Source organism: Heterodontus francisci, chromosome 7 (genome assembly GCF_036365525.1).
Source record: "Heterodontus francisci isolate sHetFra1 chromosome 7, sHetFra1.hap1, whole genome shotgun sequence".
NCBI classification, from domain to species: domain Eukaryota; kingdom Metazoa; phylum Chordata; class Chondrichthyes; order Heterodontiformes; family Heterodontidae; genus Heterodontus; species Heterodontus francisci.
In genome coordinates, this window is record NC_090377.1 from 87150447 (window position 1) to 87169331 (window position 18885).

An 18885-nucleotide genomic window follows, 5' to 3' on the forward strand; every position below is an offset into this window, starting at 1 on the left:
ACAAGACATGATAAGCTGTTACATATGTCTTGCTTTCTTTTCCTTCTTTCCCGTGTAGTTTCATTAGCCTGTGTACCAAGGTCATGCGCCTTCCACTCATGATTTAGCTTTGTTGATTTTGGTGGAACTGCAATAAGGTGTCAGAATTTGTAGTGGAGAGGCCAGGTGGCGTTGGAGGTTGTCCAATTGTTGAGGATCCTCAGAGAGATGCATCAAGGCTCTCATGTGTTCTATTTGTTCCTGGCTGTTCCTCCTGTGGAGACAGCTGGGTGGTTGAAAGTGACTCCCATTCTGTTTCCTGCTAAACTGGAATACAGGTCAGTCTTTCATTGCTCCTCTGTTCGGGGTCACTATATTTCTTTCAGATAACATTTGCTTACATTTACATTGAGTTTGCCTGTGGTGTTCTGCCAGAAGCCTGAAGGTGCACTAGAGTGGGTGGGACCCTTTAGATTCAGTGCCAAATAAAAATAGATTTTTAAAATTTCATTCACATGAATTAAAGCTCTTTGTTCTGTAAATCTCTTTTTTTGTGTGTGGATGTTCTGATTGTGATTTGGCTAATCCTTTATTTTGAAGGCATAGAGTTGGTTTCTTAGTTCATTGATATCAGGCGCATGACTGCCAGGTGCAGAAGGATGCTAATGCTGACAATGAGAACAATATTACGAATATCCACCATTTCACCAAACAAACAATGCGCATTGAAAAGTAGAACCCCAGAATGTTATATTACTTAGCTTCTCGTGAAACAAAAGATGGCTAATTTTCTGCAATTTGATTTGTTATTTAAATCACATATTTTTGTGGAATACTTTTTATCCTTTTCATATTCCGTTGAGAGATAAAAACTTAATCAGAAGATCATTCTGGCAGTGGCCCGTCACGGAGCCCGATGTCGGGAGTTCTGACCCCAGCTTCCCAGCAGCGGCGAGACTCCGTGACGGCCTCACCTGCCGCTGGGCGACGGGACCCGGATTAACATATTTAAATTAATGAAATGAATACATTTAAATAAAATCAACAGTGATCTAACACTCGGACTGCAATCTTCCGAGCGGCGGCCAGCACTCACGCACCTCCACTTTCCTGTCCAGGGAAAGCAGGCGCCACCATGTTGGGGAAGTGGATAACTTATGATTTTTAGTGCAGTTGGTGGGTGGGGAACGGGCTCTAATGCAAATTACTCGTGTAGGGGGAGGGTGGGAAGGGGAGACCTCTGCATTTTGATCGGTTTAGGGAGGGAAAAGGCAAGTGTTGAAGTAAGTGTTTTGCGGGTGGGGAAGAGGGAAAATGTTGAATTTAATTGTTATTGGGGGGAAAGGATTAATCCGCAGTACATTGTCGGGGGGTGGGGGGGTAGCCCTTCAAAATTTTAAATGACCCGGCAGGACTGGTTGCCCTTTAAAAAGTGTGACAGCGCTCACGCACAGACAGCTGATGCCATTGCCGGTGTCGGAGAGCCCACCCTCTCCATTTGGTGGGGGGAAGGGAGCCTGACCGGCTCATTATCCTGGGCCGCCACAAGGAAGATCGCGGCGGCATGGCGGCATGTGGCCTGCATGTGCGGGCTGCCATTTTTTTCGCCCATCCACCACTCCCAGTGGTGGGAGAAGAAAGTCCAGCCCAATGGATGCGCTGGTTGTTATCTTGCAGAATTCCCTCGATTCTAAAATAGTCTTAGCAGATTGGAAGGTAGCAAATGTAACACTGCTATTCCAGAAAGGAGGGAGAGAGAAAACAGAGAACTACAGGCCAGATAACCTGACATCAATTGTTAGGAAAATACTGTCAGCTATGGCTCAGCACTCTTGATTCTGAGTCAGAAAGATGTGGGTTGCAGTCCTACTCCAGGACTTGAGCACAAAATTAAAGCTGACACTTGAGTGCAGTACTGAGGGAGTGCTGCACTGTCAGAGGTGCTGTGTTTTGGGTGAGACATTAAACAGGCCCTGTCTGTTCTCTCAGGTGGATGTAAAAACCCTAAGGTATTATCTTGAAGAAGAGCAAGGCCAATATTTATATCTCAATCAACATCACAAAAAACAAATTATCTGGTCATTGTCACATTGCTGTTGGGAGCTTGCTGTGTCCAAATTGGCTGCCATGTTTTCTACCTTACAATAGTGACTACACTTCAAAGGTATTTCATTGGCTGTAAAACATTTTGAATGTCCTGTGGTTCTGAAAGGCACTTTGTAAATGCCAGTGTTTTTATTCTTTCTTTTTGGAAATCATTGTTAAGGAAGTGGTAATGGCAATTAGAAAATTATGATATGACTGGACAGACTTAACATGGTTTTATGAAAGGGAAATTGTATTTGACAAATCTGCTAGTATGTTTTAAGGATATAACTAGCAGGGTAGACAAAGGGGAACCAGTGGATTGGTATCCTTGGATTTTCAAAAGGCATTCAATAAGATGCCACATGAAAGGTTGTTGCACAAGGTAGGGGCTCTTGAGAGCGGATAGACACGGAGGTTAATGCCAGGAGTGCAGCCCCAAGGTACTGGATGCAGTGTTGCAAGTCCTTACAGGAGTAGTCAAGGTCAACAAATGCAACTTCAAATGCCTTGGTCTACCATGCGCACCACTAGCCTCAGCCACTAATTCACCACACACCAATCACTAACCTACCAAAAATCTTTATCAATCAGGACTCATACAAAACAGTCATATGCTTCACCTCACCCTCACATACTTAGCTGCAAACCTCACAGCTATATCTCACAGTTTACACACACTGCCAGCTATTCAACCATAATAGCCACATCACCCAGACATATACCACGACACTCACTGACACACTTCCATCTCTCTTTCAGGAAAAGGTGGATTATAACTGGAGGCAGAGGAACTAACTGGAGGGGCAGAGATGTCCCTACAAATTCTAACTCCCATGGAGGAGACAGTACTGGTCATTATTGGAAAGGCCGTGGCTGAGGCCAGTGGCAGGGCTGAATCCATTGATGATGACAATATCCTCATACCTAATCCTGCTTCTCACATTCCACTTCCCCCTTACCCCACAGTCTTTTCTGATTTAAAAGCTGCAGTTGGTGTCAGTGTGTACTTCTTACTTACCCCTTTCCTTCACCACAACATTACCCTTGTCTCTTGTTTTCTTTCAGATACTCAAGGACTGTAACCTTGCCAGGCAGCGGAGTAAAACCAAGAAGACAGTGAAGATGAAGACACATTGTCACTTGATTTCACACTCAAAGCCACTAGATCAGATACTGACACAGTACGTATCTTAGAGTATAGCCTGGAGACAGGATCTGCACATGGTAGAACATTAAGCACAAGTGCACTCAGCCAGGGCAGGGGTCAAGGAGAGTGCAGGAGCCAGCTCAATGGAGGACAGTGTCCCACACATGTGGAGAACTCAGATGAAGACTTTGATGAGGCAGCCTACAGATAAAGGCTGATGGGTATGCATATTCACTTCAGAACTGTATGCGAGCACCACAGACACCATTTTGGAACCCTAAGGGCACTCTTAGTGCCCAAAAGGCAGGCGCTGCTGAACCCAATTTCTTGTTCATTATCTCTTACATTTTGTTTCTGTGAATTCCCCTGCCAATCTTTCCTTATAATGCTGCTTTGGAAGCTATTTGATTCATTATGATGAACATACTGCTTTAAAACAGCACTCAGTCATACACAACCATTCTATTAGCTGTTTCTTCAGTTTATAAACTGCACTCAACTTCGTCCTAAAACAATGTAAACTTTAAAACCACACTTCATTAGTGGTTAAAAACTGTAAAGTGATTAGCACTGACAGATTTTTATATATGTTTCCTAGTGAGAGCTGCCTCTCCCTAACCATTTCCTCTTGTGGTGCCTGCGAAGGATCTGATAAGCAAAAGCAGCTCTGATGGGGTCAGAGGATACTGTCTCGCAGCCCAGAGAGATACACTCTAGCTGTGAAATCAAACGTGTATCATCAGAAGCACTCAGGAAGAGTACTTGCCTTCCCTGAATGGAGCACAACTACAGGAAAATGTCAAGCTGCGCAAATGCTGGTGGGGCTCCGTAATAAAATAAATTGAACAAAAATATGAGCTCAATAGTGGAGACAGCGTAATTGGAGTTATCAGGGTGGCACAGCTGACTAAATTTCTCTTTAACACACACGACCACAGTGTTGCTCTGAGAATGCTGCTCAAACTTAATTAAAATATTGTTGGAAGGATTTCACACCTGTCAGAGTTCACCGACCTTTTACTTTTGTCACTCACAAAAAATAAATTTACATTTTCTGAATTGAAGGTTTTTTTTAGAATGGACGTCACTGTGGTTAATTAATGATGGCATAAGGTGTAACTAATACATTTATAACTCAGGCATGAGAAATGTCAGACTGGAAATGTGAAGACTTGCAATTTGTTAATCACAATTAATTGTTATGCAAAATGTAAATTTGAGCAGTTCCCACTATATCACTGTATTTCAGAGGTCCAATTGGGTGGCAGCCTATGTAGAGAATTATAGATGAAATACAAAATTCATCACAATACCTTGCAGATGAGATTAATCACAGAGAGATCATAAAGGATTTGATATCGGACTTTCAGTGGTCTCCAGCTCTGAAACAGGACAAGACCTTGCAACCCCACATCCTCTATGTTCAAAAATAGTGCTGAGATGAACATTTTTGTCACAAAGTCAATCTGCAGCCGAATTGCTGCTCTGAACGGCCTGAAACATGACAAATGGTTTAAGCAATTGACCGCTTTAAAATCTGGAACTGAAACTTCTTTCGCTGTTTGTGGCATTTAATGACATTATTTTTGGTGCTGGTATGGACAGTGAGTGATTAAACAAAAAAAGACAAAAAATAAGAGTGTTGAAAGAGGTAGCTATGGAGATAGTAGATGTGTTGGTGTTCATCTTCCAAAATTATATAGATTCTGGAGTGGTTGCCGCAGATTGGAAGGTTGCAAATGTCACCCCACTATTTAAGAAGGGAGGGAGAGAGAAAACCGAGAACTACAGACCTGTTAGCCTTACATCAATCATTGGGAAAATGCTCAAATCTATTCTAAAGGATGTGATAAATGGACACTTGGTTAATATCGATCTGATTGGGCATAGTCAACATGGATTTATGAATGGGAAATCATGTTTGATGAACCTGTTGGAGTTTTTTGAGGATGTTACTAACAGAATTGATAAAGGGGAGTCAGTGGAGGTGGTATACTTAAGCACATGGGATAGGAGGTCATCTACAGGCATGGATTAAGGATTGGTTAACAAGCAGAAAGCAGAGAGTAGGAATAAACGGGTTATTCGGCATTGGCAGGCTATGACTAGAGGGGTACCGTAGGGATCAGTGCTTGTGCCCCAGCTATTCGCAATATATATCAATGATTTGGATGTGGGGACCAAATGTAATATTTCCAAGTTCGCAGATGACACAAAACTAGGTGGGAATGTGTGTTGTTAGGAAGTTACAAAGTGGCATCAAGGGAATTTGGACAGAATTAGTGAATGGGCAAGAACATGGCAGATGGAATATAATGTGGAAAAATGTGAGGTTATCCACTTTGGTCGGAGGAATAGATGTGCAGAGTATTTCTTAAATGGTAAGAGATTAGAAAGTGTAGATGTACAAAGGGACCTGTGTGTGCTTGCAATAAGTTACTGAAAGCTAACATGCAGGTGCAGCAAGCAATTAGGAAGGCTAATGGTACGTTAGCCTTTATCGCAAGAGGATTTGAGTACAGGAGTACTGAAGTCTTGCTTCAATTGTACAGAACCTTGTTTAGTAGTTTTGGTCACCTTACTTGAGGAAGGATATTATTGCCATAGAGGGAGTGCAACGAAGGTTCACCAGACTTGTTCCCGGGATGGCGGGACTGTCCTTTGAAGAGAGATTGGGGAAACTGTGCCTGTATTCTCTAGAGTTTCGAAGAATGAGAGGTGATTTCATTGAAACCTACAAAATACTTAAAGGGATAGACAGGGTAGATGCAGGTAAGATGTTTCCCCTGGTTAAGGAGTCTGGAACTGGGGGACACAATTTCAAAATAAGGGGGAAGCCACTTAGGACAGAGATGAGGAGAAATCTCTTTACTCAGAGGGTTGTGAATCTTTGGAATTTTCTACCCCAGAGGGCTGTGGAAGCTCAGTCATTGAGTATATTTAAAGCAGAGATTGACAGATTTCTAAATACAAATGACATAAGGAGATATGAGGATAGTGTGGGAAAATGGCATTGAAGAGAATGATCAGCCATGATCATATTGAATGGCAGGGCAGGCTCGATGGGCTGAATGGCCTACTTCTGCTCCTATGTTACTATGTTCCTATGTGTTTTGATTCAGGTGTATTTAGAGTTTTTATACATCAGCTGCCTAGGTCGATGTGTGGATGAATATGTTTGTGTACATATGTGTACATATATATATTATATATATTTAACCGTTATCTATATACATAATTTTGGGGCAAAGTTTTGTGACCAATATATTTCAGCCAGGAGATTGATTTTTAGGATTTTCCTGGAGACGTGTCACAAGCCTGTCACATCTTCTTTCTCATATTTAGGGGCCTATTTTCCCTGGATACTTTATGCACTAAGGAGCCTCTGAGGTACTGGAGTTCGGGTCTTAAGCTGCCATGCCAGTTTTATCCTGTGTTAAGTGCAAGATGCCATCTTGGTAAAGGAGTTGAAGCCAGCATTAGGAATAGTCACCCAGAGGCTCATTCAAGAGCTGATTACCATTTAAAATTCCTGCTAGCACTTATTAAAGAGGCTACATGGCATTTTGGTGGCTAACACTTCAACTATCATCCTCTCCTAACAGCAACAAACTGGAAGTACACATGGTTTTGTTGTCAAATTCAAGGACTACATAAAGGGATATTCACCATTTCTTGCTCATTGCTGCTGGAGCTGTGAAGAGGACCTCTGAAACAGATCAGGAGACTTTCTGAGACACTTTGTCAAGACATCACAAAACATTTATTCTGGAAATTCTCTGTGGACATCACCTGAAAAATAATAAGTGCAGTGCTATTCCTGCATTACAACAGTGACTACACTTCAAAAATACTTCATTGGCTATAAAGCACTTTGTGATGTCTGGTGGTCATGAAAGGTGCTATATAAATTGTTGTGATCACTGTGGAGACCACCAACAGACCAAAAGAATCAAATTCACCAAGTGACCCCAATTTCGGAAACCAAACCAAATGGACAAGATTTCACTTTTATACATTTTATTTTAACACTCAAACTAAAACCAACATAAATTCAACACGAAGCAACTGAAGATCACAGTCAATATATGTATTACAAATTACACCTTAACTATCAGATACACCAGAGATGGGTCTCATAGTTTCACTGGGCAGTCCACCAAGCATATAGGGCACCAAACTACACTTACACAGTTCCTCACAACTCTGAAGTCCCTTAGGTAGATTTTCAACTCATTTCTTCAAGGATTTAGCTGCTGTTCTTCTTCCGACAGCAGTTTCCTCTCAATCCGAACTCCACGGGTGCAGTCTTCACCACAAGGCGCACTTGTCTGGAACATCCTCAGCTCTGCTCACAACAGTCTTGATGGCATGGATTTACCAGTCTTTCCTTTATCCGAGTCCTTCAGTGACAAACTGTGCACTGTATGACCAGGTCTGGATTCAGTCTTCACTCTCTTTTGCTTGCTGGCTCTGCACTCCTGCTTGGTCTGCCTGATCTGGGAAGAACTCTGTCTCCTTTTATCTGGTTCTAACCAGTGTCAGTTTCCTTGGAAACCTAAAGTTGTTTCACCAACTTCTGTTTCAGTTTTGGTTTCCAATTCTGTTTCAATTCTAGGTTCCCTCTTAGTTAGGGTCTAAAAAAAACAAGCTTTGCAACCATGGATTCCAACATAAAATGCAAATCTTCTTTTTCTTTTTTACTCCACCTTATTGGACACCTTATAGAAATCACCAGAAGAAAAGAGTGCTCGGTACTGGGCATCTTGCTAGGGGTCGCTCTTAGTCTGGAACAATAATGGGAGGAGGGCATGAGGCCCAGCAGAGCAGCACAAGCTGCTGCAGGAGAGAGTGACAGGCGGGCGAGGAGGGTGAGGTGCCATCCCTTTCCCAGTATGGGTACAGGGCGTCCCTTTTCATCTGGATCTCCTCCATCAGGACCTCCAGTGCATCTAAGAATCGGTGTTCCATCTCCCATAGCCCTTGAGCTATCTTGGAACGTGCCACTGTGTGCCAGCCAGCGCATTTCACATATTCAGTGGAAATGAATGTGAGGAGCCCACATCTCCTGCTCCATGGAAATTGCATCTAATCAGCATTTGAGTGCAGGTTTCTGGCTTAGCATCTCTCGGCAAGTTCAAGTTATGGTAACCAGCAATTAGGACCTAAATTGTGCGCTAACTCTAGACTTTCAAACAGACTAGTATTTCTGTAACATCTAGTCATAAAGCAGTGCTTGGTGGTGCACAAAATGAAAATGTGTACATGGGAGAGCTAGGGTGCTCACTAAGCAAATCTTCACCAACCTTTAAGATGAGCGTTCCTTCCACTAATATGAATAAGCTACTGGGAAATAAAAAGCTTGGTCCACAAGCATATTTGTCTGCAAGCATAAAGGACAGAGGTAGCAGCTTTAAAAGAGCTCTAACACACCCATGAAAGGGTAAGTTGTAGCAGTGTCAGTAAAGCAGTGTCATCTGCTCACAATGGCAGAGTGGAGAGAAGCGGGCAACATTTCTCCTTTTAGTGCTGCAATCTGTGGCCCATGGAGGACCCCTGGCAGGAATCACTTTACCCCCTGGAGCCTCCCGTCCCCCTATACTGCATGACCACCCCCCCCCACCCACCTCTCCAGGGCCTTCCGGATTGGCCCCGGTGACCCTGCCTCACTTTCCTGAGGTCTGGGGTTCCACCGCTGGGCCTGCATCCAAGACCATTGCAGTACTGGTAGTGACCTCCGCTCTTGGTGGTGTGCCGATACTGCTGAGCTGCCAGCCCTCTGATTTGCCGGCAGTTCTTGGAGGTGGGATCCCCATCTTTAAAGGGACAGGGATCCCGGCGCGGGACATTTGGCCTTAAAAAGACTGGAGGATCGCTCCAGGGTGGGGGGCACAAAAAGACAGAGATGGGTTCCCCCTGACCTTTCGGCCTGGTGCTGGGAACCCTGCATCCAACACAAAATCCAGCCCTATGACTCTCCTAAACTCTTTGTTCCTTTCACTCTTTTGACTTTGTTTCCTGTCTTCCATGAATCCTTTCATCAGTTTGTCACACTATTGGGGATTGGGCCCCATGTTCTGGTTTTCCCTTGCTGGACCCTCTGCTCCTTAAGGATGCTCCTTAAAAAAATCTCTGAACAAGCTTTTAGTCACCCCCTTCTAATCTTTCCATTTTGGGCTTGGAACCTACTTCTTCAGTTATGTCTCTACAAACAACTAATTGGCACTGTTTTACATTAAGAACAGAAGAACATAAGAAATAGGAGCTGGAGTAGGCCATTTACCCTTTGAGCCTGCGCCACCATTCAGCAAGATCATGTCTGATCTTCTATCTCAACTCCACCTTCCCACATTATCCCCATATCCTAAAATTGCCTTTGTACCCAAAAATCTATCGACCCCTATCTTGAATATACTCAACGACTGAGCATCCATAGCTCTCTGGGGTAGAGAATTCTAAAGATTCATTAGTGAAAGAAATTTCTCCTCAATCTCATTCCTCTTATTTTGAGACTGTGACCCTGTTTTCTAGATTCCCCAGGCAGGGGAAACATTTTCTCAGCATCTAACCCATAAGAATTTTTTACGTTTCAATTAGATCACCTCTCATTCTTCTAAACTCCAGGGAATATAGTCAATATAGACTATAATGAGTCTACTCAGTCTCTCCTTATAGGACAATCCCTTCATGCCAGGAACCATTCTAGTGAAACTTCATTGCACTTCCTCGAGGGCAATGATGTCCTTCCTTTGGTAAGGAGGCCAAAACTGCACACAGTACTCCTGGTGTGGACTCACCAATATCATGTATAATTGTAGTGAGACATCTTTACACTTATATTCTAATCCATTTGAAACAACCGTCAATGCACCAGTTGTTTCCCTGACTGCTCGCTGTACCTGCAAGTTATCTTTCTGTGATGCATGTACAAGGAAACGCAGGTCCCTCTGAATGTAAACATTTCCCAGTCTCTCACCAGAGTGGATAACATTACAGTTTACCACATTGTATTCCACCTGTCATGCTCTTGCCTACTTACCCAACCTGGATCTATCCCTCCACAGCCTCTTTGTGTCCTCCTCACCACTTACTTTCCCACCTAAATTTGCAGCAACAACACATTTGGATACATTACACTCAGTCCCCTCATGTAAGTCATTAATATAGATTGTAAACAGTTGTTTTTTTATTTCATTTCTGGATGTTTAAACTATGTTAATGTTTTCCTCCACCCATTCTAGTGGTAGAAAATAACCATCCAAATGTCCAATGTTGAAATATGTTCTATTCTCCAATACTATCTCACTTTGAGCACAAAAGTAGGGGAAGGTTTTGAGCAGACACATATGACAGCTATGAAATTCGGCTGCACAGTGCACCAGAGGCATGTAGAGTGGGCGGGCTGTGACGTCAAACTGCCTCTAATGCTGATTTAGTGCATAATCTGCCATTTTTGACCACTTAACTCCTGTTAATGCCCCCTGTTAATCACTCCCAGCTGAACATGTGTTCAATTTCACTAGAGACCCCCACTAACAGTATTTAAATGTTTCACTTTCAGATGAGGTGTTTTGACTTTCATTTGCTTGTGCAGATTTAGTGAAGTACCGTGTTGAGTGTTATTGGAGAAGTTTTGCAAACTCTTACGAGGGAGTGATGCTGGATTTTGACAAGAAGATATGGAAGGCCTGTCAGGAGAAAGTCTGGTTTAGTAATGGAGATTATAGCTGCAGTCCCTCTTGTGCTGCAGCATGACTTGGAAATGGAGCACAGGCAGCAGAGAGGGGAAGCTGTGTACAGAGTGAAGAGGAGGAGGGCTCTCAATAGAAGGTCCTACCATCCAAGGGTCTTTAGGCAGCACTTGTACCGCCACATCAGCCAGGAGCAGTGTCTGAGTCACCTCATTTTAGCAAGGAGGTGGCCACTGAACAGTGTCACTTTCCACAATGCTACCTGCAGCCTTGATGCTGCCAGTGACCATCAAGCTCACTCTCAATTTCTACACCTCAGCATCCTTCCAGGCAGAGGAGGAAGGGAGTCTGCGATGCCTTCGCTCTGGATGGGCTGTCGGTCAGCAGATACTCAGGCTCCAGTACCCCTGGGATGTCATCCTCTCATCGCTGTTGCTCCACAATTCCCTACCTTTCAACCCATCTGCGACATGTCATCACAGTATCCTCTTGGCCAAAATCCTGAAATGAAAGCCTCCAAAAAGCAAACATTTCATAACAACTTTACCCCAAAATACTTCTAATGATAACTACAAAACTGGACTATTTAGCCTTGTAAATTCCTTTAGTGTTGTTCTTGCGAGTGCCTTTGCCTAGCCTAGTGCTGCTATGCTGTGTTACCCCAGTGTTTGCAGCATTGCTGGTTGAAGGCTGCTGACTTTCATTGGGGGAGACTCAGATGGCTTTACAAGATGAACTGGAGCAACTCTGGGCTTTGTGGGCCTTACTTGGAACTGCACCACTTTGGTAAGGATGGTAGCAGTCTGTGCTGGTTGGGTGAAAGGCAAGGACGTTGACGGAGTGGCAATGGTGGGAGGATGAATGCTGTCATCCTGAGAGAGGACAATTGGTTTTTGATACGTGGAGCCAGTCCCGCTTCCCAGGGGCCATGCCTCAGCAATCCTCATAATCATTGGAGCACTGATTGCTGGAGTGCTGTGAGATTCTGCAAGCCCCTTTGAACACTGGTACTTCAGCTATGATGGCAGCAGTCTGAGCCTGCATGGCACTAAGCATGGATCTCATGACATCAGTCTGGGCTTCTACTGCAGCACTCAGATGTTGGGTAGCTCCTCCTTGTGCTGCAATGGACGCTGAAATATCAACCACCTGATGCTGCATCATAGCTGGGTCCACAAACGTTGTCATGGAGTTTACCGCCACTTTTATTCTGGGAAGGATGGACTCCAAGCTCTGCTCAAATTCCTGTGCCAGACTGATGTCAAACTCATCCATGCTCCTTGACAGTGACAAGAGGCTCTGTGGCAGGCTTGCCAATGTACTGGGCATCTTGGTGTGTATCCCTATTAGCATTCTCCTGTATGCTGCCCCATTGACATCCTCATCTGAATTTTCTGCAGTGGAACTTGTCTGCAATCTCACGCTCCGGTGAGCTAACATATGCTCTATCTTTTCACCTGTCTTGGCTGCAGTGCACGTACCTGGTGACTCACCACTTGCTGATCCTGACTCTATAATACCCTCTAAGATATGTGCAGTGCCAGTATCTGAGTTGGTGGCTGTGAGTGTGAGATCAAGTGACAGGGCCTCTTCATCAGAGATCTGGTGTTGCTCATGCCCTTCATAGTGAGGCTGCTTTGGTTCGGTTATCTGAAAGCATAATTCCAGAGGCCTTGGGGTGAGGGGAGGAGGGGTGGAGTAGAAAGCATGGTCCATGTTCACACCATCTGCAGCTTGCATTTCATGCCAGATAGCAGGATGAGGGTGAGGTGGGATTTGAGAAGGGGCATAAGGCTGGGACATACCGTCATCCTGAATGATTTTGGTGATGATGGATGCAGTGGCCTCTGTCACTGCTGGCCCCATGTACCGTCTCCTCCATAGTGCTCAGGGGATGTTCCAAGCCAGTTTTTTGCTATTCCCTGCAGTTATGTACCACCTTGTCCTGCAAGAGAGAAAAAAGAATGTCACTGAGTGTGTTGCAATGCTCTTGGGTGATGTGCCTGCCACAGCGGAAAAGCTGGATATACGTAGAAGCAGCGAGAGGTGGATAGGAGGCTGGCAGCATTGTTAAGTATGTGAGGGTGAGACAGATGCTGTGAACATAGGCATAAGTCCTGATTGCTGATGAGTGAATGATTGAGCTGTGTTGCATTAAGCAACATGATACGTTGTTGATGCAGTGGATGGGAGATGTCCTTTGAGGATGCATTCACTGACTTTGACCACACGTCTGAGGTCATTGAAATTTTTCCAGCACTGCAGACAGGTCCTTTGGGCCAGACTCTGAGAAGTTGCCTTTCTGACCACCTGCTCCCATTCCCTTCTGAGGATGCGCCTGGAGGGCTTCCTGGCTCCCTGCGGAAACATGATGCCTCTCCTCCTTTTGACCTTTATCACTAAGGCCTCCAGTGCCGCATCCAAGAACTCTGGAGCCCTGGCTCTGGCCTGTTGCTCCATTTGTTGTCCTGTACCTTCCAGCAAAGGCTTCCTGAGAATATTCAAGCAGCTCCTGTAGCATGAGTGCAGCTCTCCTTTAAGAGGGGTAGACTTCCTTTAAGAAGTGCAGGTTAGCTGAGTGTCATGTTAGCCAGTCAGCAGCGCAGTTCTTGCTGGGCTGCATGATGCTGGTGAGCCAGTAGCGCAAAGTTTGCATGCTGCCTGCCTCAAATGGAAATGGGTGTGGGGTAATCGCACATCACAATCCCCATGACTGATATCAGGCCGAATTCAATTTTTCTCTGAAATGTCCATTCATGTATATCTATCACACCTACAATATGTTTTCCTGATTTCATGCTGCTTGAATCTTGATCTTGACCATTCATTCTCCCAAAGGAAACATCTGGTATTTTTTATGCTTCATGAGATAGACAGAAAGCTACTTTCACCAGAGCAATATGTGCTTAGGAATCAAACACTGTCCTTCCTGGGGTAATAACAACAAACAGCAAGTACTTCAGAGAACACATTCATATAACAATCTGGCTGCCTAAGTTAATCAAGTATGCTTTCTCTGCGTAACTTGAGCAAATTGCGAGCTTCCTTCGTTCTTTGAAATTTGGCGTTCTTGCAACTGCCCTGATGAGTGCAAGACAAATAGCTTTGACAGCATGTCACTTTTCAGCAATATTTTTCTTTGTCTCTTCAGTTAACTTTGTCTTGATGGTTTTTAAGCTACAAGTGGACCCATTCTTTCCTATTGTGCTGGAAATCAATATAAGACTGCAATTGCCCATAGATTAGAAACTTTGAAGCTTGTGTATGAATGATTGGCTGGCAAAAATATAGATCATGTGAGGGAAATGCTTTGAATGTCTGGCTAAGTCATCTCTTCCTTTTCCTGATGTTGTAGATCAATCTGAAATCAGACCTATTTCTGTGCACTGGCCTCTTCAAATAAAAAATAAGCTACAAGCGAAAACAACTCTTCCCTCTCCCCATTATGGCAGGAGTCCAGCAAGCAAGTGCTTTTAAATGACAAAATAAAGCCACTGTCCTCTGTAAGCAACACCAAATATGGCTGCTCAGGGTACATACTGTAATGAGTTCTTTATGTCGTCTGATGCAACATAAAGAGATGCATGGAGTCCACTTTGCTGAAGATCTCGAACAGGCTTATTAACAGCTAAACTATTATATACACTACAGAGCAAACTATTTACAGAGCCTTCATCTGGTGTTACAGTTGCAGAGTGAGTCTGGCTTCAAGCCACATGACTACATCCTGGTATTTACCTCTTGGCCTTCTGAGATCTTAAAGAGATATCACTCTTAAGGCAATCATACAACACATACTTATTCTCATGCCATTAGCGTAGGATTTAGGATAGAGGCTATGTTTCACTGGCTCTTTGCTCCATTAATGCATCATGCAATTTCTGACAGCATCTTAAACACGGGCATGCAGTGCTGTCCCACAAATGGTGCAAGAGTTTCATTTTCACATAATTTTCACCAGAATGGTATCAGGGCCTTGATGGTTAAATTATGAGGATATGCTGCATAAACTTGACTTTTATTCCCAGAGTTCAGAAGGTTGAGGGGTGTCCGATCAAGGTGCTTAAAATGTTGAAAGGATTTGATAGAACAGATGCCGAGAAGCTATTTTCTCCGGTGGAGGAATCAAAAGCAAGGGGACATAACCCTAACGTTAGAGGTAGGCAATTTAGGAGGAAAATCATGGTGTTCTTTTTCACACCAAAGGTAGTGATAATCTGGAATATTCTCCCCGAGAAGGCAGTTAACATTGGGAAAAATTGGAGCTTTCAAGACTGAGATCAATAGATTTTTGTTAGCTAAGGGTATGAAGCCCTATGGTGCTAAGGTGGGCAAATGAAGTTGAGGCACAAATCAAGCTCAAGAAGATGAATAACCATATTTGGTGTTGCTTACAGAGGACAGTGGCTTTATTTTGTCATTTAAAAGCACTTGCTTGCTGGACTCCTGCCATAATGGGGAGAGGGAAGAGTTGTTTTCGCTTGTAGCTTATTTTTTATTTGAAGAGACCAGTGCACAGAAATAGGTCTGATTTCAGATTGATCTACAACATCAGGAAAAGGAAGAGATGACTTAGCCAGACTCCTGTTCCTATATGCAATCTGATGCAGTAAGTTCTTATGTAATTCTGTGATGCCAATACCAAATTCACAAGTGTTTAACCTCCCCAGTTAGCATGAATGTTAAAAATTTGTTCTTTCCAGAAGTAGTTTCTTAAAAGTGAATTGTTTGGATTTTGATTGCTGCCAACAAAGTTGCCAACATGGGAATATTATCCAATGCTTCTCTTGAATCTTTTGGAGCGGAAGAAGAAATGAAATAAAGGGTTTGAATCAGCTCTTATCCACTGAGCCTTGCTTACAGACTCAGATGTAGCAATCTGGACCTGTCAGAAGAGAAACTTTCCTCCAAAGGCTAAGATTCATGAAGTCTACAGTGATGGCAAACCGATCGGTACATAATCCCAGTGACAGAAACTGCACTGCTAGTGAGCAGTCAAGGTAACAACAGTCCTCAACTTCTGTGCATCCAGGTCTTCCAGGCTGCCATGAGGGATATTTGCAACATCAGTCAATGAGCAATGCACAGATGCATCAAGTAACTCACTGATGCTTTGTTCATCAGGACAAACAACTTCATCAATTTACCCAGGAGAAATCACTGGCAAGATGACATGGCATTGCAGTTCCTCTTTTTTCAGAGCCCTGCAAAGCCAAGCACATTACTGATTATGCACCTACAGCCATTTATGCTCCTATTACGACTTGAAAGTCCATCTGGAATGAAGAGTAAGGCATAAAACTAGAAGCTGGCATACAAATGGCCGTGCATAATTTAGGTAGATGCAAAGCCTGAGGGGCATTGCTCCTGCCACAGGAAAATCCAAGTAATGTTTCCCATTTGAGTTTGGAGCAAGATACTCGTATCATATGTAGAAACAATTCAGGAATATTTAAGCTCAATTTTGCAGTTATGGAGAGGAGACAAAGTTAGTCAGATCAATCTACTATTCACTCTGAATATATATCCTCGGTAAAAATTAAGGTTGAATGCACCTCCTGATCTTGAATCCTGATTGTTTGCCAGCTGCTTTCCCTCTGATTTGTGCTTATTTTAGCTCTGTTCTACATTAAGCCCTTTAAAATGGCTTTGAGAAAATCACACAGCATAAAAGAGAAATTAGAGGTGATGGATCACATTAAACATGAAAATCAGCAAGAGCACTGTGAAGAGGATAATGTCAGGAATCCTGTAAAGGTGGATACTAATATACTTAGCTTTTGCCGGAAATGGATCAGGTGCAAGGGTTTATGTGGCTTGGAAAGGAAAATACTGCATCCTGCTGATGAAGATTAGGTCGACGCTGCAGCTTATATGTAGTTTCTCCTTCAACAAAAGGAAGTTCCATTGTGTAGCCTAGTAATGCAGTCAGCTGAAGTGTTTGGACACTGTTCCCTGATTTCAAGACTTGGGAGATCCTGGCATTGACAGTAAAGACAGAACAGAAAACATTTCTGTTTTTATCTTGTAGTTTTCATCCTGCATTAATGCTGGAGTGATGTAAGTTTGGTGAGAAATCCTCGTCTAGAGTAGCTGAACAACACTCGAATTAGGGAACTTGTCCTTTCCTGAAACTACCTAAGTGGTTAGCTTGATGCTGTGCCCACTTGAGTATAATTTCCGATAGTTCACCAGCAGATTCTAAGCACCCACCACCTTCCCCACCCACGCTCCACAGGATCCCAACACCCTAGACCAGGCCAATGTACTTACTAAATGGACCTTGTTCACTAGAAGATTCAGAATTCCTCCAAAACCCAGAGTACCAAAGCACAAAGTAGGTATTTACATGAGAAATCATCTGTGTGTGCACAGTGACTTCTGAGTTTTGGAGCACAAGTGGTGACAGGCCTGCATAACTGTGCCAATACAAATGATATGGCATTGTTTAATGAGCTTGTGGCCTAAATATGAGTTCTTACAATTCTGTGCAATCTTTTCTGACTGACAATTATAATTTGACATGCTTATTGATGAATACAAGTTGAGGAGTCACATGAAAGTTAATTGAACAACCAAAACAGAGAGAGAAAGATGTTCTTAAATCTCATTTACATGTCTGAATTCGATGGAGCAGGTGGGGTGGGGAGTGGGGTAGAGGTCAGTCCTATTTGTTCTGAATTATTTGCTGCTTTTCCTTGTTTTAATGTTGTGGGCCTGGAGGTTTGGAAAGGACTATTTTTAACACTGACAGGTTATTGGTGGATAAACTTATAATTTAGAACATTAAGTTCAGTTAGAATCGGCACCTTGAGATATAGAAACATAGAAACAGAAAATAGGAGCAGGAGCAGGCCATTCGGCCCTTCGAGTCTGCTCTGCCATTCAATATGATCATGGCTGATCATCCAACTCAGTAGCCTGTTCCAGCTTTCGCCCCATACCCTTTGATCCCTTTAGACCCAAGAGCTATAGCTAACTCCTTATAGAAATATAGATGTGAATGGATGGAAACACAGATTTGAGCTTTGTATGTAGCTCCTGATGCCCATGAAATGCACCCATGTGGCTCATAAAAACATAATAGGCCAAGTTCCCAAACACCGTGCTATTCATCTTCTCACCAAACTTACATTACTCCAGCATAAAGAGGGCAATGATTTTTGTTTTCTGTCAGCGCTAGACCTTCCCAAGTCTTAAAAGCAGGGTGCAGTGCACAAACACTTCAACTCTGACTGCATTCTGGGCTACACATTGGAACTTCCCTTTAGTTGAAGGGAACAATTGGGCCCATGTGGATTGTAAATTAACCACTAGCTAATGAGATTTTCATCATTACCTTGTGAGTATTGATACACAACCAAAAGGTAATTGGATGCAAATATTTATGTAATCTTGTACAGTATAATATCAAGTGCTTGATAAAGGTAACGCAAGTTTGACCAAATGTCTCAATGCTGCTATCTGTTTCACAAGAACACAAGAAATAGAAGCAAAAGTAGACTATATGGCCCTTCAAGCCTGCTGCGCCATTGAATACAATCATGGCTGATCTTGGGCTTCAATTCCACTTTCCTGCCCACTCCCCATATCCCTTGATTCCCTGTGAGACCAAAAATCTATCTATCCCAGCCTTAAATGTATTCAATGATGGAGCATCCACAACGCTCTGGGGTAGAGAATTCCAAAGACTCAGAACCCTTTGTGAGTGTAGTAATTTCTCCTCATCTCAGTCCTGAATGATTTGCCCCTCATCCTGAGACTGTCACCATGTTCTAGATTCCCTGACCTTGGGAACAAATTTCTCAGCTTCTACCCTATCAAGCCCTTTCAGAATCTTGTATGTCTCAATTAGATCGCCTCTCATTCTTCTAAACTCCAGAGAATATAGGCCCAATTTACTCAACCTCTCATCACAGGACAATCCCCTCATCCCAGGGACCAATTTAGTAAATCTTCGCTGCATTGCCCCCAGTGCAA